Source organism: Coccinella septempunctata, chromosome 3 (assembly GCF_907165205.1).
Source record: "Coccinella septempunctata chromosome 3, icCocSept1.1, whole genome shotgun sequence".
NCBI classification, from domain to species: domain Eukaryota; kingdom Metazoa; phylum Arthropoda; class Insecta; order Coleoptera; family Coccinellidae; genus Coccinella; species Coccinella septempunctata.
The window spans coordinates 36,846,829-36,870,508 of NC_058191.1; the positions used below are offsets into that span (position 1 = coordinate 36,846,829).

At 38.2% G+C, this 23,680-nt stretch overlaps 1 protein-coding gene across 1 annotated transcript in view; it reads right to left on the reverse strand.

Annotated features, from left to right (window-relative positions):
* LOC123309928 (protein O-mannosyl-transferase TMTC2) overlaps window positions 1–23,680 on the reverse strand; it is a 188,352-nt gene that overhangs the window by 4,810 nt on the left and 159,862 nt on the right. The window lies entirely within an intron of this gene.

Genomic DNA, 23,680 nt, shown 5'->3' on the forward strand with positions numbered 1-23,680 from the left:
TAGATAAACCCACCTGCGTCTAACCTAACCTCTCATTTCGTCTGTTTTCACCTAAACTCAAAAGAAACTTCTAATTTCAATCCTATATCTACGCCACTGCGTGCTAGCGTGACGTCAGTGGGGGCAAAACCCGAGTGCCGAGTATTTCCGATCTCCACCTGCGTCTAACCTAACCTCTCATTTCGTCTGTTTTCACCTAAACTCAAAAGAAACTTCTAATTTCAATCCTATATCTACGCCACTGCGTGCTAGCGTGACGTCAGCGGTGGCAAAACCCGAGTGCCGAGTATTTCCGATCTCCATCTGCGCCTCCTTCGCTATTTCTCCTTGCCCCAATACCTGCACTATCCAAGCTCTCTTCAAATCAACCCTAAGCTCCGTTTCGCGTGACGTCGATGTCGCAGATGTCACAAACGGACCAAATTACCCGGAAGATATAACAAAAACTGGGGAATAATCGCGCTATTCCTTCGACGCCCGTAATAAAAGACAATCGGGCCGAATTTGTCGGCGAGACACGCAAAATACTTAAGCTCGCGGAATTCTGGATGCAAATAATATCGGTTTAAACGACCGTTCCGTCGCTATTTTTTATCGCGGGATTTGTATCTGATTCCACGGATGCTGCGACCCCGCTCTTCGAAGGGGGTCGTAAAAAAGATTTCCTGCGGAGCCGGGGGTGGGATGAACGGCAGCAGCCGACTCGAGAACGACGTCTTGGTGCTGGTGCCACTTTGATATTCGTCCGAAACGCTTCATGCAAATGCAATATTCAACACCGATGGGGCACCAACATATACGACCTTATTTGAATGGAAATAAGGAGGAGGAAGCTGGAGAATGGCGGGGGATATTTCAATTCGTCAATTTTCGCTGTTGGTGAATCGGCTGGGAATGTTTTCATTCGAGTTGTTCGTTATGCGCAGACGTTGTCATAGTTGCAACGAAACACCTTCAATTGGGCCCACCTTTCGACATATTTAATGTCTTCATCAGGGCAAATTTGTATTGGTTTCCTCTAAATCAACAGTAAGAACAACACCCGACAACAATACACAAAAATGGAAATCTTCGCAAGCAAAGAAAAACAACATGTGATGGATTCAACATTTAGAGGAAACCAATACAAATGTGCCCTGATGAAGACATTGAATATGTCGAAACGTCTGCCGAATTGAAGGTATTTCTTTGAAATTCTGACCTCTCCAGTCATCCTCTGTCACGTTCTAAATTAAAAGGTCATCAACCAGGTTACCGTTGTCATAGTTGTTCTGGAGTAGAACCCGCTAGGTAAAACGCCTAGTTTGAAGCATAACTGGTTCTCCAAGTGTTATGGGATTATAACTTCTTTTTGAAGCTTAAGAGTTTATTCTGAACTGGAAAAATATCACAGCGTTCGATAATCTGACATTCCAGTAAAAATACCAGAAATTCTGGCACATGTAATGTCCTAGAATCGTCATTTCCTGCAAAATCATTGTAGGAAGAGCGTAGTGAAGAATAATCTGAACTAAGCTGAACATCCAAAAGATTGTCACGTATTCAACTGAGAGCTGAATAACAGGATTTTCATAAGGAGTTATTTACCTACTACTCGTAGACTCTACCAAACCACTCATGATACGAGGATATATTGAAAAATTCTTAGCCTACTATAGAACCAAACAAACTTTCAATATCAAAATATTTTATTACTCAACATATTCTCCTCTTGATTGGATACATTCATTACAGCGAACCTGCGACGTCTCTAGCCCTAAAAAAAAATGTTTTCTTTTGCTCCCCAAACCAGACCACCACAGCTTTTATTACCTCCTCGTTGGAAGAAAATTTACGACCTTTTAAACTTTTTTTCTGTTGAGGATAGTCGGATGGAGCCTAATCTCGTGAATAAGGGGAGTGTTCTAGTAATTCAAACCCTAAATCACGAATTTTTTGCATGGCAACATGAGATTTGTATGTAGGGGCGTTGTCCTGCGAAAACAAAACACCTATGGATAGCTTTCTGCGTCTTTTCTCTTTGATTTTTTCCCGTAGAGTGGTCATTATGTCGAATAGTAATCTCCGGTTATTGTTCTACCCTTATCCAAATAGTCAATCATGATTACTCCATGGCAATCCCAAAGAACTTTTCCAGCAGATTTTTGGACACGAAAGTTCTTAGGTCTTGGAGAACCAGAGTGTCGCCATTCCATCGATTGTTGCTTTGTTTCTGGATCGTAGAAATGTACCCAAGTCTCATCCATAGTAACAATTCGGTTTAAGAAGTCTACATCGTTTTCGAAAGGAGCACAGATCGAACGCGATGCTTCTACCCTTGCACGCTTTTGGTCAAAATTCAAACATTTGGGGATCCATTTCGCAGCAATTTTTCTCAAGTCCAAATTGACGTAAACTATATGATGAACGCGTTCGTATGAAATATTCAGTGCTTCAGATATCCGTTTTAGCCCAATTCGAAGGTCTGATAAAATCATGTCATGTCACTGCATCGATATTTTCGGGGAATTGCACAGAAACTGGCCTTCACGATCGGTCATCATCTTCAATGGAAAATTTACCTCTTTTGAAGCTTGCAGTCCAATTTTTCACTGTAGCATACAGAGGACCCTGATCACCAAGAGTATTAAGAATATCTTCGTAAATCCGCTTACCTCTCAACCCTTTTAAACAGGTACTTGATGATGGATCGATACTCCAATTTTTCGATTTTCACAATTTCAGTGGACATCTTGTTTCTTTTTATCTATTGCGTGAATCTGATGTACTTTTTTGACCTCAAACTTCACACTGACACTTCTAATGAGTTATTGTTCGTTGCTATGGTACCGCAAATTTTTTCTTATGCATGAAACTGGTCTAGGCTAACTAGGTATCAATACATCCTTGTATAAATAGAACTTTCCTTTTAATTTCACGAATAAGTTTATAGCGTTCCTCGAAAGTTTGCCACTACATCTCTGATCACAATAGCATCTTCATGTGGGTGAAGGTATACTCTTCACCTTACCATATATCCGCAAAAAATACCATTAAATATTAAATGGAATACAGATGGTTTGACAGGGACTGGCGTAGGAGTAATCGAGTCTAGCACAATGATCAGATGCTCACTATAGCTAGGCAGTTGTACATACTCTTTCAGGCAGAAATATGTGCAATCTAAAGACAGAAATGAACCTAGAAAGAAACTATCAGCAATGTGATATAGCGATAGATCACAGTCAGGCTGCGATCAAAGCCTTGAGATCGAGCTTGAGATGGTATGGAAGTGTCGAATATACCTACAGAAAAGCGTTTCTGGAAAAAAAAAGAAACTTTTAAAGAAGCACCCTAGCGAAAGTATGGATTAACCCAAAAAGTTCCTTGAGTACTTTAAAACTGCGAGATCTACAATGTTTCAGGATCGTTGCAAGAATATGCTACACCTCCTTACTGGGTGCCTTGCAAATAAATAAATAAACGTTTAATCCCTTCATCAAACGTTGGATTGATATAAAAACACATCAATGATCCTTAGAAACAAAAGGTCTATCTATTCTGGCACCATAAGTTGGGGTAGTGATTTGACAAAATTGACATGTTCGAGCATTTTTCTTCCAAATGGTAAACACCGAAGATATGGATTTTGTAAAGAATGAAACAACAGAGGAGCTTCACATCAGCAATCCGTTATTCTTAATTTCGAGGTACCTTACTGAGGAAGCGTTATTTAAGAGGAGCATAAAGATTTAACAGATGTTTCCTGAAAGCATCTCATCAGTGGGGAGGTCAGATGCTCAGAACTTAATAAAGACTTATAACCCGTTGAACAGGCACGGGATTTTCACTCCAAAGTAATGTTAGGAAAAGGTATCTGCGTTGAGTATGAAAAATCGTTGTTCCGAAGTTATTTGTTTCCATTATATTAACGTCTAAACAGATTATAATGAAGAGGGATTGTGAGCTGGAAGTATTTCACTCTCCTGCTGTTAACCGGTTCACGTTCGCGTTAATAATTCGTCCTGACAGGATGCGGTTCGACCAGGAATCGAAACATAATTGCAATGGTGGGTGTAGAAAATACGAATCTGAATTACTTCCTTCGTTCATACCACCAATTGTCGAAGAAATTCGGTTCCAGGATCTCATTGCGAGGTATGACAATTTCCTGCGGTTATGTGGTTTTGAAGAAGGGAAACTGTAGGGTTAGTTGAATATACAGGGTGAGTCTGGTGAGTCTTTGACTCGTAAAAATATTGTAACACTGGATTCTTGAGGTGAAAAGAAACACTTTATTTATTTTCTATTTTCTCGGAATCGGCTCTGTTTTAAAGATACAGGCTGTTGAAAAACAATAAAAAATGTCACTTTTATCTCACAAATGATTTTATCCAATGAAATGATTTTTCATTTATGTGATGAATCTTTTGGAACACAAGATATCACCCACGTCTTCCAGTTTTCTCATCATGACCATTACGTACCATAAAAATACCAAAAATTCAAAGAACCCAACTGTTGAAACTAATGGTTGTATTCTGCTTTTCATTCGTAAGTTACGAATCTGTAGCGTACGATCGATCTGTGAGTTTCAGATTGACAGATTCGTAAATGATGCAATTCTGGAAATGTTTCTGTCACTATCTCATTGGCAGTGTCACTTTTGAACTACTTACCGTAAATAGTTAAGGATTCCTGTAAGCTACAGACCACAAAAAACCAGAATTGCAATTTTCCTGTAAGCTCATGAAAAGTTACAGATTGGCTAACAAATGAAAGCAGAATACCACCATAAGTTGGATGTCATCTTATGAATATCTGTGATATTCGGAAAATTGGGTACTTTGGCTGAATCCAACTCTGTTTAAAAGATCCACAGATGTGTAGTGTCATAGATTCAGCTTGTTATTCTGAAGGGAATTTTGTTTCTTCAGGGGTGGCACTGCCATCAGGAAAACTTAAAATGGCTCCTTTATCTTTTTATCAGAGCCGAATCGGAAAAAATGGTATAGAAAAATTGTTTCCTTTGACCTCAACAATCTACTCTTGGAATATTTGTACGAGTCAAAGATTTAATACCAAACATTCTCGATCTCCAGTAATGGCGTGCAGATTAGATTTGGAGTTATAGACATTAAGGCTGCCTCTTTAGTTTTCTTTTCGTCCATCCAACTTCTTTCGATATTATGAAGTCTTTTTCAGCTCAGCACTTCTCGTCCTAGGTATATTCTATAAGCTTGGATTTTTCAGTTTCCCTTTGCCAAGTTAGTTTTAAATGCTCTTGGATTCCTACTTTGAGTGTACGTTTGGTTCCCCAATATAGAATATTACACACTCCTAGAGTACCCGAGAGAGTACCTATCTCACAGCCCTTTCAGCTTTAAAGGATTTTCTCAAGGCAGCAGTTCTTCTCGACGTTTGTGAAAACTCCTGGCTTTCATTTTCTGGATCAGTATATATTCTGATCGCTTTATTGTTTTTGAGTTCAGCCTCATCAGTTGATCTAGTACTACAATGCATGAATGGTAACAGTTTCTCATTAACCAATTCAACTCGAAGCCTTCTTGAAATTTTTGCATTGATATCTCTTCAATCGTTTTCAATTCCTCAACACGAACGACCCAAAACTCGTTCAAGAAAGTTCCTGAAAAACGGTCCGTCAAACTATTCACGAATAAAACCATTTGTCAATCACCGAGATCATACTAACACGCGAGGTTTCCGTCCTTAATTGAAAAACGAGTAGATACATAATTTACTAATTGGCAAATGGCTCAAATGTAACCTGGGTAAAAGTTGAAAGATAAATGACAGACAATCGTTCATAAGGTACAGCCTGGCACTGTAGTCCTACGCGGTTGTCGAAGGAAGGAATTGAATCAGGGGAATATTTAAAGACAGTTTGTCAGTTCATAAGTTGTTCGTGTTCGATAACGAACAAACGATAAAGATCTGGGGACCTTACAATAATTCAATAATCGACTATGTGAAATATTGGAGTTTTTCTGAATTATTCCTGTTAAAACATTTCTCCACAAGTTGTCAAAATGGCATTGTTTTTTGTTTTATATAAAAGTTGAAAAAAAAAATGCAATAGAAGTTGCATGTTCCACAGATTTGAAAGATCAATGCCAATAAATGTTCATGGGAAGCCTTCTTATTGGTATAGCATTAAATGCTATTTATTCAAAAGTGTTCCTTCCACCTAATCTTAACAATCGATTAAGTCTCCACGAGCTTAAGTAAATCCTCATTGAGTATCGTGGAATTGATAAGCTAAAATTTTTATTCCGTACGATATGAAATTGATTCTGATCGTCTTTCTGTGAAGTGTATCTCCAACAGATGTTCCATAGGTTTTGGCCTGAAAGATATCAAATGTCCGTTTGAGGCAGAGGTCACAACAGATAGAACGAGATGCTGAGGTAGCTGGGGATTACCACCAAGCACCAGGCCCGGATCTAGGGGGGGGCAAGCGGGGCGCTTGCCACGGGCGCCAGCTCAAGGGGGCGCCAAAATCAACCAGAGGTGAAAATTTTTTTACTTTTGATTTTCTCGGAAAAAATGAATTTCCTAGTTCTAAAATGGAAAGTGTAGAATGGAAACATGATAAACCATCACTATGCCTAAAATCTTTAAAATCAATGAGGGATCGATTAACTGCATATTATTCAGTCATCTACGAATGACCGCCACACTTGGGTGAAATAGGATGTTCACACTGCGTCGCAAGCAGTAATTTCTTTGCCTGCCAACTCATCGCCCTCTCATCTGGAACTAAGGGCCAAAATTTCCGATTTTCTATAGACATAACTTAAAAACTAATCCTTTCAGCATAATTCTGTCTGCATATTCGTAATCTATGCCTTAGTAAAAACACCATTTTTGGTGGAAATCGGTAAGATTGAAATTTTTTCAAATTTTCTATAGATGTACCGAGTTTTTCACCATAATTTGAGCTCCCCTTTAACTTTGTTACTAAGAGGAGTACAAAAAAATGTATTATACAAAAGTTTCACGAAATTGAGTGTTTTAAAATGTTTTCACAAAATGAAATAAATACAGAGTGGGCGTTTTTTTGAAGAATATTTTTGGTTTCCGATCAAAACCGAATTCATTCTGTAGACTAATTCGAGGGCGTAGAACACGAATATGCAAACAGATATTTAAAAAAAAATCATTTTTTAAGTTATGGTCGATGGAAAATCGGAAATTTTGGACCTTCGCGGAAAAATTCATGAAATCTGAACTGTTCGTGATAGATGAATGAAGTGTGGTTTTATATATTTGAAAAGAACCAATTCATCACAAAAAAAACAGCATATGACTAGTGCCTTTTTTCTAGCTGCTACAGCTCCTCAAAGTTGACCAATATTTCCGAAATTTTGCACTAAAAATGATTTATTTCTCAAAATACTGATCCTCCAAAAATCTAATTGCATATTCGTGATCTTCGACCTTGAGTTAATATGTAAAATGATCCGGGTCGACATATGTAGCTAAAAAAATAAATTTTTGTTCGGAATAATTTCGTTCAGGAAGCGCGGGTAAAAACTATAGACGAGGGCGGGTTGCAAACGACATTCTTGTAAATACAAACTTTTATTTTTCGAACGATGGCAACCCGAGTCAAATAGTGAAAAAAATAACTCGGGTTGAAAGCGATGACGAATATGCAATTAGATTTTTCCTACGAACATTAGAAGGAGGGGGGGGGGGCGCCATCATGAATTTTTGCCCCGGTCAGAAAAAATCGTAGATCCGGGCCTGGTCAAGCACCACTTTTTTTAGTCATTAAACAGTTCTCGGTAAGATAATGAAGAATGGAGGCAATTTTATTGAGTACCTTGAACTTTCCAAAATATAAGAAACTTCAGATCTGCATTCAAATTAGCAAATGAGTCCCCCCCGTCTAAACCAGCCCAGCCATCTCTCCTACACCCCAACCTATCGATTTACATCAACGTACTATCTAAATTGATATTGGCTTCACATTAATTCTAAGCTCTCTTTTCCTCTGCAAGATTCCATTAAATTTTTGAGCACAGTGGAAATTCAATACGACGGAAGACATAAAAGGGGGCCCTGAAGTGAACATTTAATAGAAAAGTTATTACATCGAGAGAAGTTTTCATTAATGCTATTCCAGGTTATACGTTCATTAATGAAGGTCTGCCGAATATTAATTTTGAATCGGTCGGACTTCAATATTGACCTAGAAGGGTTTTTGAGACGATTTAAGGAACATCCGTGGAGGATGTTAGAGAATTGAATATTGGTTTTAGGGTTCAATATTGACTTTCTGCTAAGGAAGACCTGAGTTAACTTTTCGTATTATAAACTTTGTTCATTCTCATCCGACTTTGTTCTAGTTAAAAAGTAAACGGGAGCTGGGGGAAGATTATAATACTTAGAATCGAGCTTCCTGAAAAACTCATGATGAAACGTAATGACCTGTGATGAAAATTAACTAGTACACGATCAATATATACCAACTATATATGAACATATCCCATATTATAAGGCATATTTCAATCAGAATTTCCAATCGAATTTTTCTCTACGTTACTACTGATTATTTCCAATTTGACTGAAGAAAAACTTTTTGGAAGATTTGGATAAGAACCAGTGAAAAGGGATGAGTTAGACTGACCATCCAGACGTAACGAATGATGTACAGCCAACCGAACAACATAAGAATATTTTCATGGAAGGAGTAACAAAATGAACCTTTGACAAAATCTTTCTGTAATGATGGAAGAACTTCTGAAAGATCACTGCTCTGTGGTTCGCTTAAAGAGACAGCTGACGGACCATTTGGTGAATGTCTACTACTACTACTACTGCCCAGAAGGTCCTTTGAAGTTTACTCGAAAATGGAATGTTGAAATACAAAAATTCGATTTTCTGGTAATCAGTGCTAGACATCCAAAAGTTTGGTACGGAAATATAGGTTTTCGAATGAGCCGAATCTTTTTCGAGCAATTTCGAAAGCCTTTCTGCCTTCGTTCAGATTTTCATCGTTGAAATGGCATTTTTTGAAAATTGCAAAATTCAATCTTCGATATCTCCTGTTATATTCGTCCGTACGAATTGGGCTTTCCGGTTTTAAAATCAGCATTGCCAAGGCTTCCACCTTAGCAAAAAAACTCGATTTCGAGAATCTCGATTTTTCGGGTCGAAAATGAGCGAGGGGTTAGACCCCCCTGAAAAGACATATTTTCTACTCTGTCGGAAAATCAGGATGCTCTATTACTGCCTTAGGATATGGAGTGCATAGAATTTGTTTTGAAGATTCTAGAAAACCAAACAGTTGATTCAATACAGAATTGCACTCCAGAGAGCTCTTCGAAGTCAACTCGAAAATGAAAACTGGAAAAACAAAAAAAATTTTTTTCTCTCAAACAGTGTCAGATATTGAAAAGTTTGGTAGGAAAATATAGGTTTTCGAATACGCTGAATCTATTGCAGCCATTTGCGGAAGCATATCTCCCTTCGTTTAGATGTTCATCTCCAAAATGGCATTTTTTCAAAAATTGCAAATTTCAATCTGCGATATCTCCTGTTATATTTGTCTGATCCTATTGGGATTTTCGGTTATATAATCAGCGTTGCCTAGGCTTCCACCCTAGCACAAAAACTCGATTTCGAGAATCTCAATTTTTTGGGTCAATAATGAGCAAGGGGTTAGACCCCCCTAAAATGACCTATTTGCTACTCTGTCTAAAAATCAGGATGTTCTATGACTGTCCTCGGATATGGAGTGCATATAATTTGTTTTGAAAATTCTAGAAAACCAAACTGTTGATGATTCAATAGAGAATTGCACTCCAGAGAGCTCTTCGAAGTCAACTCGAAAATGAAAAGTGGAAAAACGAAAAAATTTTTTTTCTCTCAAAAAGTGTCAGATATTGGAAAGATTGGTATGAAAATATGGGTTTTCGAATACGCTGAATCTATTGCAGCCATTTGCGGAAGCATATCTCTCTTCGTTCAGATTTTCATTTCCAAAATGGCATTTTTTCAAAAATTGCAAATTTCAATCTGCGATATCTCCTGTTATATTTGTCTGATCCTATTGGGATTTTCGGTTATATAATCAGCGTTGCCTAGGCTTCCACCCTAGCACAAAAACTCGATTTCGAAAATCTCGATTTTTTGGGTCAAAAATGAGCAAGGGGTTAGACCCTTCTAAAATGACCTATTTGCTACTCTGTCTAAAAATCAGGATGTTCTATGACTGTCCTCGGATATGGAGTGCATAGAATTTGTTTTGAAGATTCTAGAAAACCAAACAGTTGATGATTCAATAGAGAATTGCACTCCAGAGAGCTCTTCGAAGTCATCTCGAAAATGAAGAGTGGAAAAAGAAAAAATTTTTTTTTCTCTCAAACAGTGTCAGATATTGGGAAGTTTGGTATAAAAATATAGGTTTTCGAATACGCTGAATCTATTGCAGCCATTTGCGGAAGCATATCTCCCTTCGTTTAGATTTTCATTTTCAATATGGCATTTTTTCAAAAATTGCAAATTTCAATCTGCGATATCTCCTGTTATATTCGTCTGATCCAATTGGGATTTTCGGTTATATAATCAGCGTTGCCTAGGCTTTCACCCTAGCACAAAAACTCGATTTCGAAAATCTCGATTTTTTGGGTCAAAAATGAGCAAGGGGTTACACCCCCCTAAAATGACCTATTTGCTACTCTGTCTAAAAATCAGGATGTTCTATAACTGTCCTCGGATATGGAGTGCATAGAATTTGTTTTGAAGATTCTAGAAAACCAAACAGTTGATGATTCAATAGAGAATTGCACTCCAGAGAGCTCGTCGAAGTCATCTCGAAAATGAAGAGTGGAAAAACAAAAAAACTTTTTTTCCCTCAAACAGTGTCAGATATTGGAAAGTTTGGTATAAAAATATAGGTTTTCGAATACGCTGAATCTATTGCAGCCATTTGCGGAAGCATATCTCCCTTCGTTTAGATTTTCATTTTCAATATGGCATTTTTTCAAAAATTGCAAATTTCAATCTGCGATATCTCCTGTTATATTCGTCTGATCCAATTGGGATTTCCGGTTATATAATCAGCGTTGCCTAGGCTTCCACCCTAGCACAAATACTCGATTTCGAAAATCCCGATTTTTTGGGTCAAAAATGAGCAAGGGGTTAGACCCCCCTAAAATGACCTATTTGCTACTCTGTCCAAAAATCAGGATGTTCTATGACTGTCCTCGGATATGGAGTGCATAGAATTTGTTTTGAAGATTCTAGAAAACCAAACAGTTGATGATTCAATAGAGAATTGCACTCCAGAGAGCTCTTCGAAGTCATCTCGAAAATGAAGAGTGGAAAAACAAAAAAAATTTTTTTCTCTCAAACAGTGTCAGATATTGGGAAGTTTGGTATAAAAATATAGGTTTTCGAATACGCTGAATCTATTGCAGCCATTTGCGGAAGCATATCTCCCTTCGTTTAGATTTTCATCCTCAAAATGGCATTTTTTCAAAAATTGCAAATTTCAATCTGCGATATCTCCTGTTATATTTGTCTGATCCTATTGGGATTTTCGGTTATATAATCAGCGTTGCCTAGGCTTTCACCCTAGCACAAAAACTCGATTTCGAAAATCTCGATTTTTTGGGTCAAAAATGAGCAAGGGGTTACACCCCCCTAAAATGACCTATTTTCTACTCTGTCTAAAAATCAGGATGTTCTATGACTGTCCTCGGATATGGAGTGCATAGAATTTGTTTTGAAGATTCTAGAAAACCAAACAGTTGATGATTCAATAGAGAATTGCACTCCAGAGAGCTCGTCGAAGTCATCTCGAAAATGAAGAGTGGAAAAACAAAAAAATTTTTTTTCCCCCAAACAGTGTCAGATATTGGAAAGTTTGGTATAAAAATATAGGTTTTCGAATACGCTGAATCTATTGCAGCCATTTGCGGAAGCATCGTTTAGATTTTCATTTCCAATATGGCATTTTTTCAAAAATTGCAAATTTCAATCTGCGATATCTCCTGTTATATTCGTCTGATCCAATTGGGATTTCCGGTTATATAATCAGCGTTGCCTAGGCTTCCACCCTAGCACAAAAACTCGATTTCGAAAATCTCGATTTTTTGGGTCAAAAATGAGCAAGGGGTTAGACCCCCCTAAAATGACCTATTTGCTACTCTGTCTAAAAATCAGGATGTTCTATGACTGTCCTCGGATATGGAGTGCATAGAATTTGTTTTGAAGATTCTAGAAAACCAAATAGTTGATGATTCAATAGAGAATTGCACTCCAGAGAGCTCTTCGAAGTCTACTCGAAAATGAAAAGTGGAAAAACAAAAAAAATTTTTTTCTCTCAAACAGTGTCAGATATTGGAAAGTTTGGTATAAAAATATAGGTTTTCGAATACGCTGAATCTATTGCAGCCATTTGCGGAAGCATATCTCCCTTCGTTTAGATTTTCATTCTCAAAATGGCATTTTTTCAAAAATTGCAAATTTCAATCTGCGATATCTCCTGTTATATTTGTCTGATTCTGTTGGGATTTTCGGTTATATAATCAGCGTTGCCTAGGCTTCCACCCTAGCACAAAAACTCGATTTCGAAAATCTCGATTTTTTTGGTCAAAAATGAGCAAGGGGTTAGACCCCCCTAAAATGACCTATTTGCTACTCTGTCTAAAAATCAGGATGTTCTATGACTGTCCTCGGATATGGAGTGCATAGAATTTGTTTTGAAGATTCTAGAAAACCAAATAGTTGATGATTCAATAGAGAATTGCACTCCAGAGAGCTCTTCGAAGTCTACTCGAAAATGAAAAGTGGAAAAACAAAAAAAATTTTTTTCTCTCAAACAGTGTCAGATATTGGAAAGTTTGGTATAAAAATATAGGTTTTCGAATACGCTGAATCTATTGCAGCCATTTGCGGAAGCATATCTCCCTTCGTTTAGATTTTCATTCTCAAAATGGCATTTTTTCAAAAATTGCAAATTTCAATCTGCGATATCTCCTGTTATATTCGTCTGATCCTATTGGGATTTTCGGTTATATAATCAACGTTGCCTAGGCTTCCACCCTAGTACAAAAACTCGATTTCGAAAATCTCGATTTTTTGGGTCAAAAATGAGCAAGGGGTTAGACCCCCCTAAAATGACCTATTTGCTAGTCTGTCTAGAAATCAGGATGTTCCATGACTGTACTCGGATATGGAGTGCATAGAATTTGTTTTGAAGATTTTTCAATACAGATTTGCACTCCAGAGAGCTCTTCGAAGTCAACTCGAAAATGAAAAGTGAAAAAACAAAAAACATTATTTTCTCCTAAACAGGGAGATACAACTCGAAAGTTGAATGATGGAAAAATTAAGAATTTGATTATCTGGTAAACAGTGCTAGAAATCAAAAAGTTTGGTATGAAAATATAGGAATTTTTTTCGATCAGTTTCGGAAGCCTATCTACTTTCGTTCAGATTTTCGAATCAAAAATCGATTTCGAAAAACTCGACTTTTTGGGGCAAAAATGAGCAAGGGGTCAGAATCCCCAAAAAATGAATTATTTGCTGCTCTGTCTATAAACCAGGTTGTCCTGCTACTGTCCCAGGATATGAAGTGCATTTTCGTTGTTCTGTACATTCCAGGAAACCAAACAGTTCATGCGTCAATAGAGTATTGCACTCCAGAGAGGCAAAAGCTTGCATCTTTCGGGATCATGATGCAACACCTCAGATAATGTTTACACTCTAGCAAGGATTTGGAGAGGATGAAATAGAGTACATTGCTATCACTTGTCTTCTCTCACGATGACTGGTGTCTCTTAACTGTCACCCAAAGTCTAGCAGACTGACCCCTTGCCCCATCAGGCTTTGTACATGGGAGGCTACTAGTAGCATCTGCTGCTTGGGCTCCCTTCAGTTGTGGAACCCTGATCGTCAACGAAGTGGCTCTACCTCTAAAGCTGACACAGTAGATTTTGTCGTATGCGCCCATTCATCCTGTTCAAGACAGGTATAAGGTAGAAACACGATAGTAACAGCCCTATCTTGTACAAGTCCTTCATTCGTCATTTGAAGTAATTCAACAATGAATTCTAGTCAGTGCACTTAATAAACTCCACCGTCATAACTAGACAGTGATTAATTCCCTCTCTGCGATAGTTGATATTCCTGTTCTATGCGAAACATCCCAGAATAATCTCCGGGAACATTCCGTAGAACTTAAGTTTCAATCACACAAATTCCTAATAATTCCTCGTTCTGCAGTCTAGTGTACAGATTCGATCGTTGTCTCCCGGGTACAAAACAGCAAACAAAGAAAGACCCAAGGCAGAACTCGCAGAAGCATCGCATACGAGACATTCCAAGAAGGAATATTCGGGATATTCCGCCGTGTAGTTTGGAATTATTAGCAATAAAACTCTTAGCTCGGAGCTGGGAGCTTCCTCTCCTGGCAATTACACGGGTGCAACGACACAGTTCGGCTTTTAGACACTCGTTATTCCCCGGAGAAAATGAGTCTCTGCAAATAGGTCGCATTTTACAATTCCGACTTTCTTTCTCGGCACTGAAATTGCGGGAGGTTGTCAAAGTTTGATGAAGAAATATCAGTCGACACCTGTGGGGAATCTGTTTTTATGGGATGGCCTTCCACAGGGTGTAATTCTTCAGGAATGGACCACAAAGGGCCTGGTATTAAGCTTATTGAAGATGATCAACGAATTGATAGCTTAATTTAGGAAATTTTGGTGGAAAATTATCGAATATAAAAATGAAGTGGTAGAGTTGCTTAAATTCTTGAAATATGTACTCAGTTCGACAGGTCCAGCAGTCTGCTAAAATCTTCAATTTTTATGATCGTAGATTACTATAGGAGTTGCTAAGAGGGTGACAATTTGGATGGTAATACTACAGCTTCAAGAAGTTGTAGTTATGTTGTCCTTGCTAGATCCTTATGTGGAAATGGCATTCTTCAAAACTACTGAATTCAATCTAAGTAGGGCCTTCGACTCGGTGAATCGGAAAGCACAATGGAAAATTATGGGATGCCTTGGAGTACCCGAAAAATCCTTAGGAGTGTGTAAAAGCCTTCATACCAACAACACCGCTGGAATACAGCATAATGGCTCTACAACCGACCATTTCTTAACCAACTCTGGAATAAAACAAGACTGCGTGTTAGCGCCTCTACTGATAAATGTTTTCGCCATAGCTGTCTCGATAATTGCTGACCTGAGTATGCCTGTAAGAGGTGTTGGAATAAGATTCAGATTTGATGGAGGCCTATTTAACCTGAAGCGCCTCAGACCAAAAACCCGTTCAAAGTTTATCACGGAACTACAATATGCAGACGACTGCGCACTTATCGCTAGCAGCCCAGAGGATCTACAGATAATGCTGGACACCTATAAACATATATACGAAGCTTCAGGTCTTAGACTCAATATCGATAAAACCAAAATCCTAGTAAGTCCGCCAGAAAGCCTTCAAACACATATCAGCCTGGAGAATGAAACAGGTCGAGCAGTTCAAATACATGGGAAGCTTCATAAATACTAGGGCTAACCTAGATACGGAAATACACAACCGTATCAATTCGGCATCACGGACATTCTGGAAGCTAAAAGTCAGAGTGTTTCAAAGTCAGAGTGTTTCAAAATCACGACCTCAATCTGACGACCAGGACACAGCTGTTCACAAAGCAGTCGTCCTCCCAACGCTTCTTTACGGAAGACTAAGCTGGACGCTCACAGGCGACATATTGAACAGCTTGAACAAACGCAACAACGTCATCTATGTAAGACAGATAATGCACATCAGATGGTTCCACAAAGTTTCGAATGCAGAAGTCTTGCAACGCGCGAGTTGTACAACAACTGAGACTCAAATAATGAGGGCCCGACTCAGGTGGAGTGGCCACATTCTGAGGATGCAAGACACAAAACTCCCCAAAATAGCTCTGTATGGCGAATTGACAGAGGGAGCCCGGAAACCAGGAGGCCAGTTTATGCGGTTTAAGGATACACTTCATCAATCCCTAAAATCAGTTAATGCCAATCATAACTGGGAACAACTAGCGTTAGACAGGTCACAGTGGAGCTCTATGGTGCACAGTTATAATGAACACTCGAGAAGAATACAGCGGCGGCCGGATCTGGTTGGTGACTATTCATGCCCATAGTGTGGAAGGATCTGTAGGTCACGGTTGGGTCTCTTCAGTCACAGGAGGGCACACAGTCGCAATTAGCCCTAAGGAATTATAAGTCTTAGTCTTACTTAGTCTTATTTCTTTATTTTTATGCATATTTATAGATTTATTCCCGGGAACGGGATACAGCAATGAATGAATGAATCGTCTTTGAAAATCTCGAATTTTTGGGTAAAAAATGAGACCTCGGGGACCCCCTAAAATTACCCAGTTGCTCTGCTATCTGAATATTACGGTGTTCTATCCCTCTCCTAGGATTTGGAGTGCATAGAAGTAGATTTTGGAAAACCTAACAGTGTATGATTCAATGAAGAATTGTACTCCAGGAAACTTTTCAAAGTAAACTAATAAATGAAAAATGGAAAAATGAAATATTCGATTTCCTCGTAAACAGCGTCAAATATCGGGAAGGTTGATATGAAAATATGGGTTATAGGACACGCTGAATCTTTTGCGAGCAATTTCGAAAGCCAATCTCCCTTCGTTTGGAAATTTAGGGGTACGTATGGTTATTTTCAATAAACCATAAGGGATCGAAAGTGCATGGAAATATCTATTTTTTCATTCTTAATGAGATAAATATTCATCCTCACATAGTCGCTCCACCTGACATCGAAATCCGAATCTGCACTTTCCGTTCTTCCAAGTCTAGTAACTTGACAGTTAACTTCACCTCCCGTTGACGACGAATCTTATACCTCGCTGCCTCCCCACAGGAAATAATTCACTTAACCTCTGCGCTGGAACTCATTAAAAGTTTCAGCCACAGATCCACATCACTGTTCTTCTTCTTTGTTGAACATGCACCACACTAATTCTGCAGAGTCAGAACATCTTTCGCGCGGGTATAGCGATAATAAAACAAATTCCTTGTTGTTGATCCACAAATGTGAGAAAATTTAATTATTGTTAAGTTGTTTCGTGAGATATCGCTATATATCAGAAGTTTTCGCGACAAGGTTGAGTTAACATCGATCGGCTCTCCAATTCTCGTGGGAGAGGAGCAAGCACAGCAGCTTATTCCGTTACATCTAATGAGTTCCTATATAATCCACGGATATTTCCAATCTGGGAGCCTCTGAAAATGGAAGTCTTTCTGGGACTTTCATTCACCTTGTCTGAGCACAACCGACGTTTATACTAGACAAAATTAAAAGATCGCTTAGTCTACCTCATAGAATCAGCGAATGAGAAAAGAACATAAAGTCGCTCAGGAAAACAAGTGAAATCAAATTGACCTAAGAATCAAATAGAAGGCCAATGGAAATATTCGATTCGTAAATTTTTTTGCTCTACGAGGATATATTGAAAAATTCTCAGCCTACTATAAAACCAAACAAAATTCCAATGTCAAAATATTTTATTAGTCAACATATTCTGCTCTCAATTGGATACATTTCTTACAGCGAACTTGCAACGTTTCTGGACCTTTAAAACAAAATGTTTCTCCTTGCTCTGCGAACCAGAACTCCAAAGCTTTTATAACCTACTCGTTGGAAGGAAATTTACGACCTCTTAAACTTTTTTTCAGTTGAGGAAATAGATGATAGTCGGATGGGGCCAAATCTGGTGAATAAGGAAGGTGTTCTAGTAATTTAAACCCCAAATCACGAATTTTTTGCATGGCAACGTGAGATTTGTGTGCAAATGCGTTGTCCTGCAAAAACAAAACACCTTTGGATAGCTTTCCGCGTCTTTTCCCTTTAATTTTTTTCCTTAGAGTGATCAGTAATGTCGAATAGTAATATCGGTTATTGTTCTAACCTTATTCAAAGAATCAATCATGATTACTCAATGGCAATCCCGAAAAACTGAAGCAAGAACTTTTCCAGCAGATTTTTGGACACGAAACTTCTTAGTTCTTAGGTCTTGGAGAACCAGAGTGTCGTCATTCCATCGATTGTTTGTCTCTGGATCGTAGAAATGTACCCAAGTCTCATCCAAAGTAACAATTCGGTTTAAGACGTCAACATCGTTTTCAAATCGAGCACAGATCGAACGCGATTCTTCTACCCTTGCACGCTTCTGGTCAACATTCAAACATTTGATACAGAAACTGGCCTTCCCGATCGGTCATCATCTCATTTCATTTCATTTTCCTCTTTTGAAGCTTGCAGTCCAATTTTTCACGGTCGCATACGAAGGACATCACCAAGGGTATTAAGCATATCTTCCTAGATCTGCCTACCTCTTAACTCTTTCAAATACAGGTACTTGATGATGGCTCGATACTCCAATTTTTTTATTTTCACAATTTCGGTGGACATCTTCTTTCATTTAATTTATTGCGTAACTCTGGTTTACTTTTTTGACCTCAAACTTCACACTGACACTTCTCATGAGTTATTACTCGTTGCTTTGGTAACGCAATATTTTTTTATGCATGGAACTGGTCTAGGCTAGCTAGATATCAATACATCCTCGTAGATTGACGATCTCCCAATGTACTGTTTCCTGATGTTCTGGCGTTTATTGAGAAACAGGTAGTGTTCACGGCAAGAAGAAAATGGCCGACCAGAGGAGAGAGCCCAAGAGTTAATCAACAATGTTGAAAATGATATGACAGAACAGAGAAAAATATAAGACCTGGAAACATCTACTTATGCAATGACAGATATGAAGCCATAAAGAAATGTTTCGTCACGTTTTTAGTAACACAGAAAAGTCAAAACCAACAATGCGAATGTTTGGACTATGGTATAAATCATCTTAAATTTCATCCAACAACCAGCTGACAAGATCACCAAGTTATGGTGTTATAAAACACACTTGATGACATATATCCTGAAGATCACTTCTGGAGAGCTCAAAACCTTTCAGTATTATTGCCAGATGACCGAAGAGCAGGTATTCCAGTTGAAATGAAGAGTTGAAACCGATTCTAATTCTGTTTTTATAATTGAATCCACAATTGCGCTGTGTGTAAGGAAAAGAGGAGTTCCTCACAGGCAAGCAACGTAGAACATTCAGTCACACAGGTCGGAAACACTTAGCTCCTTCCGCATGAATTGGTAGACAAATCAACACCAGCACCTCTTATCTGCAAACGTGCTCTTGTCACGTACCTGTCTCTTATTGCAGATCCTCTCGACCGTATCATCTACCTCTTTTCCTATTCGAATAACATCGGGGAAAGGGCACAAATATCCGGCAAAATCTCCAGTACGTGACAACATAGTCGGTTTTTTATGATAATTGTGTACAAGTTCTGGAGCACTCGGGATGGCTGCAATAGGAATGAAATCCTTGACACGTTCGTCGAAAAATGATGTCTCGATAAATGGAATCTCTGTTTTATGGAAATTTCCGCGCTACGGATGAATATTGCGAGTGGAATGTTAGAGGAACCTCGGTAAATATCTAGGTCGTCAAATCAGAGTCGAGAACGATTGTCTCACACACAGTTTTAGAGAAAATGATCGAGATCTCATAATCTTCAAATCTAACTCGCACTCTGCTTTGTGAACTCCAACTTTTGGTATTACTTTCTTGGGTATCATTGAAACACTTGACGAAGATGAAAGCATAGTTTTTTTTGCGAAGACCTGTTTTGGTTGCAAATAGTAACTTGACAAATTGATACTGGCTCTCTCTCCGGTGATTCTGGCTTGTTATACATGTCCAATGGGTTCATAGACCTGTGCCAGACAAGTTTTCTAGTACCTTTTTCTATCTTAAGGGTAATGTTATTCTCCGATGGTTTTATACCATATCTTTCAGGGCCTAGAAAACGTTGAGGGTCAAGTCCCTAAATATGATTGTTACAAAATGCAGATATCTTTCTTCTGAGTCATGAGGTGACAAACTCGATGTCCAATTGCTTTTGTCACTACAAAACTAGTCTTGTTTGCACTACTTTGGTAGAGAGTAACTCAGTAAGGTTTTGCCAAAATTTGAACTATACGAGATCAAAAGTTGCTATAAGACAAGATAAGAAAGATTTTTATTCCAAAACAATAAAAGTAACAAAAAAACAAGGAAAGACATGAAAAAGTGTTGAGAATGAAATAGGGTTGAGGTCATCTCTCATATAATAAACTCTTTCATTCCAATAATAATAGTATCCTACAATATACGAGAATACATTGGAAAATTATTAGCCTACTATAAAACCAAAAAAAATTTCAATGTCAAAATATTTTATTACTCAACATATTCTCCTCTTAATTGGATACATTCATTACAGCGAACCTGCCACGTCTCTAGACCTTTCAAAAAAAATGTTTCTTCTTGATCTGCAAACCAGACCTCCACTGCTTTTATTACCTTCTATTTGGAAGAAAATTTACGACCTCTTAAACATTTTTCAGTTGAGGAAATAGATGATAGTCGAATGGAGCCAAACCTGGTGAATAAGGGGGGTGTTTTAGTAATTCAAACCTATTATCACAAATTTTTTGCACGGCAACATGAGATTTGTGTGCAGGAGTGTTGTCCTGCAAAAATAAAACAGCTTTGTTTAATTTTTTTTCTTTTTTCCCGTAGAGTGGTCAGTAATTTCGAATAGTAATCTCCGGTTATTGTTCTACCCTTATCCAAAAAATCAATCAATCCCAAAAAACTGAAGCAAGAACTTTTCCTGCAGGAAAAGCAGGACACGAAACTTTGAGAACCAGAGTATCGCCATTCCATCGATTGGTTCTGGATCGTAGAAATGCACCCAAGTCTAACCCATACTAACAATTTGGTTTAAAGATCGAACGCGATGCTTCTACCCTTGCACGCTTTTGGTCAACATTCAAACATTTGGGGATCCATTTTACAGCAATTTTTCTCATGTCCAAATTGACGTGAACTATATGATGAATGCGTTTGTATGAAATACTCAGTGCTTCAGCTATCCGTTTTAGCCCAATTCGACGGTGTGATAAAATCATGTCATGAACTGCATCGATATTTTCGGGGACTGACACAGAAACTGGCCCTCCCTATCAGTCATCATCTTCAATGGAAAATTTACCTCTTTTGAAGCTTGCAGTCCAATTTTTCACGGTCAAATACGAAGGACATTGATCACCAAGGGTATAAAGCATATCTTCGTAAATCTGCTTACCTCTTAACCCTTTTAAATACAGGTACTTAATGATGGCTCGATACTCCAATTTTTCGATTTTCACAATTTCGGTGGATATCTTCTTTCTTTTAATTTATTGCGTAACTCTGGTTTACTTTTTTGACCTCGATCTTCACACTGACACTTCTAATGAGTTATTGTTCGTTGTTATGGTAATGCAATATTTTTTTTATGCATGGAGCTGGTCTAGGCTAACTAGATATCAGTACATCCTCGTATGTATGGAATATTCGATAGTTTTCATGGGGAACTTCAGTAATTTCGGAGGGGATTGCATTGAAATTGAAATGTACCAGGTCTGCTCTGTTCTGGGAACATAGTTCAGTTATCACATTACAAGCTTGTCGAATTCTCTGATGCAAAAGCTTTATCAATAATCAGGTGGATGTTGCCATCCGCCAGCATAATACACATTCTATCTGGAAGGTAGTTATACAGCTTTCTGCTCTACAAACCGCCCCCAACATAGTTAGGAAACCGCAACACGGGACCGTTCAACCCCAATCGAACATAACCCCCAGGTAGTGTTCCGGAACTTGGCATAGTTAAGGGTAAGAAAGGTCAAGAGGTTTTTACCGAATTAGCTTTCTGTTCGAATGGCCGTTATTCCAGGCGTTTGAGAGATAATGCCGTATTGCGGATGAGAAAATGACATTCAACCAGGGTAGTGAGGGAATTTTACACTCGGCCATTATGAGAGGTTGGAGATGGGGGCGAGATTGATCAAAACATCGGGAGTTGGATCGTATAGTGAGATTACCCAAGTTTACTACATCAGCTCATCAGAATCGATGAGGAATTCATTTGAATCTTTATAAGACGAGCCGAAAGTGCGGAATGAAGTTCATAATGCTTACGATAACTTCTAGGAAGGGTAGGAAGTTTAGACAAGTCGATTTATATTTCACGTTTTATAAGTGAATCATAGTCAGCCAAGGTGCTGAGAATTCATTTTTCGCAACATACCTTTGTTGGCTGGCAAGATGACTGAGCTTCAACCCCTAGAATTTCGACAATATACTTCTTAAACCGAATTGTTACTATGGATGAAACTTGGGTACATTTCTACGATCTAGAAACAAAGCAACAATCGATGGAAAGGCGATAATCTGGTTCTCCAAGACTTAAGAAGTTTCGTGTCCAAAAATCTACTGGAAAAGTTCTTGCTTCAGTTTTTTGGGATTGCCATGGAGTAATCATGATTGATTTTTTGGATAAGGGTAGAACAATAACCGGAGATTACTACTCGAAATTACTGACCACTCTGTGGGAAAGAATTAAGGAGAAAAGACGCAGAAAGCTATCCAAAGGTGTTTTGATTTCGCAGGACAACGCCCCTGCATACAAATCTTATATTGCCATGCAAAAAATTCGTGATTTAGGGTTTGAATTACTAGAAAACCCCTCTTATTCACCAGATTTGGCTCCATCCGACTATCATCTCATTCCTCAACTGAAAAAAGTTTAAAAGGTTGTAAATCTTTTTTCCAACGAGGAGCTAATAAAAGCTTTGGAGGTCTGATTTACAGAGCAAGAAGTAAAATTTTTTTTAAAGGTCTAGAGACGTTGCAGGTTCGCTAATAATAAGATAATAAATGTATCCAATTAAGAGGAGAATATGTTGAGCAATAAAATATTGTGACATTGTTATTCTGTTTGGTTCCATAGTAGGCTAAGAATTTTTCAATATATCCTCGTATGGCTGGACCAGGAATTGTTCAGCACCTACGAATCCATGATTTGTTGCATCTGGCCCTTAAATTTGTAACGCAAGAAAGTTTTCTCCTTATTTATATTATACCATTAATGAGCCGTTTCCTGATAGCTCGTTTCATTGTAAATCAATAATGTCTGTAATTTTTTTTTATTTTTTCACTCCCATTAAATCTCTGCTCAATTTTATTTTTGTCAGTTCTCTGATTTCTAAGAAAAATTTTTTTTTTCAGTTGCCACCTGCAGGAGGGAGCTACATCTAAACTGGGACCGCCAAGAAAAAAATTAAATGAAAAAGACCTATCCCTTTTTGTACAACTTCTCATGGGCACCTTGTATAACACGCTGGAAAATGACTTTCAAAGAGTTGTCCTCCAGTTGCAATGTGAGGAGCATCAAATTTGCATCACTATCTTTCGTTAGTCTTGGTGGACAATAACTTTTGTCTTTGCAATTCCCTTCAGTATCCAAATATACAATATTTAATGTCTTGTTCTTGATCTGGAGGGTTTTCCAAGTGAACCAGCGGAGCAGGACAAAAAGCACGCTTTGGTGAAGAAATAGAACTATGCAGATTTGGAAAGGTTCAATACCCGGATGTGTGACCACCTTGACTTGGTTATGAATAAGAGCTCCTGATTTCAAGACAACTCCTTTTTAATAATCATGATTAAAATTGTGAGAGAGCTATTTTTGGAGTATGATGAAAC